This window comes from Nanorana parkeri, unplaced genomic scaffold (assembly GCF_000935625.1).
Source record: "Nanorana parkeri isolate BGI_ZX_2015 unplaced genomic scaffold, ASM93562v1 scaffold2236, whole genome shotgun sequence".
Classification (NCBI taxonomy): Eukaryota; Metazoa; Chordata; class Amphibia; order Anura; family Dicroglossidae; genus Nanorana; species Nanorana parkeri.
The window spans coordinates 144,756-146,522 of NW_017308504.1; the positions used below are offsets into that span (position 1 = coordinate 144,756).

The 1,767-nt window shown below is 46.9% G+C and overlaps 1 protein-coding gene across 1 annotated transcript in view; it reads left to right on the forward strand.

Annotated features, from left to right (window-relative positions):
- Nucleotides 1-1,767, forward strand: part of LOC108801165 (semaphorin-3F-like) — a 25,912-nt gene that overhangs the window by 7,749 nt on the left and 16,396 nt on the right. The window lies entirely within an intron of this gene.

The window sequence follows — 1,767 nt, forward strand, 5'->3', positions numbered from 1 at the left end:
GCTGTATACTGTACGAGTTATACTGAGAATGCATGGTGGCATGAAAGAAGCCTGTGTGTACCAGCTTCTAAACCTTGCTTCCTTTTGTATTTGTTTCCATTAGCGCAGATTAATTTATTTACACGCGTGTACCCAGACTGTCCGACTTCTTCCCTCGGGAATGAACTATGGGTTATACGACGCTATCTTCAGAAATACAAACTAGATCAAATCTGTGACTTTGTAACGGATCAGATGCTGAAGGGAAACTAAAGAAATAAAATGTACACAAAACTATTACAATGTTTATACATTTTACAAACAGATGTTTTATATCTTTTTTTTTTTTTTTTTTTTACCATAAAAACAAAAAAACACGTCGCTCGCCTTTTTCCGGTGGATGGAGCTATTATCAGCCCATCTAGTGAAAACACCGGCTATGTAAATTGAACTACTTTTAGATTCTTATCAGTCCCTTTAGTAAACACAATGTCAGTTTTGATTGACACTTTGTGATGGGCTGTGATTTGGCCGGTCAAGGATACTCAGGAAACATCAGGAAGTACTGAGAGGGCATTTCCAGAGTCATGTAAATGGTATCAATAGATGGACGGCGGTCTCTGCGAGGAGTAAGACACCTGACTGCCCTCAAACACGCCGCGCCACGTGGTGCTCACATGGTTAACGCAATGTTTTAAAAAAATGTTACCTATGCAATAATTTCCTAAGGTTGGATACACTCATTGACGCCCTCTAGGAAGGCGATTCCAGCCAACATGTCACATGCGATGCTCCAGCATGTTGAAAGTGCATTAAATAGTCCATCCACTGAGCACGCTATCTCTACAGTTGGTCATTTTCATTCTCTGTAAGAACTTGTGTACACAAACATTTGTTCGGGTCTGCTTCAGTCAGTGGGAATGGAAAATCAGCTAAGGTCAGAAGCACACTGTCAGGGACCCAGGGGGGCCGTTCCTTGTCAGGTTCGCAGGCGCGGGCATCGGGCACGGGTAGCTCCTCCTCCTCCCCCTGGCAGGGCATCTGACGCTGGTGTGGCCAGTGCGCGTGCACAGGTCGCGCGCCGGGTGCGCGAGATTGGACTCTGACTGGGGAAGCTTCCTTGTTGCCTTGGCAGCCATGGGGCGGTACTGGGTTCCCTGGGTATTTAAAGCTGGTCAGAGCCTTGACTCATTGCTGAGTTATTCTACCTTATGGTGAACACCCAGCTCCCTCCTGTGAACCCGTTGTTTGATCTGACTTCCCGGCTACCGACCCTTTTGCTTGACCCTTCGACTACGATTCCTGCTGCCCGCCACGACCCGGAACTGGACCTGACTCCCCGATTGGGTTATACTTTTGTACTGCGATTTTTGGACTTTGTTCGTCCCTGCCAAGGGGTTCCACACCTGGCCCGTTACTCCAGCCCTGACACACACCTAATGTATCTCAGATGCTTCTCAAACTGACCTTAGATGCAAAGTTTGGGCACCTGACAGGGCGATGCATTCTCCTATCTACACAAGACCTCCTAAAGTTTTTTAATAATGTCCCCAATGACACCAGAAGCTAAATTCAACCATCAAAGGCAAGATTGAGATCACAGTGGAGCCCCATTCCGCGCCCATTGCTCCATACTTACCAGTGGCTACCCATAGAGTTGCATCACGTTTAGTTGGAGAAGCGATGGGTTAATGTACAGACACAGCTTAGGAGCAGCTGTGGGTTCTAAAGAGAAGGTCCATCTGGAGTAATAGACAAGACTGCCAGAACTCAGTCCTGCTAATCCTC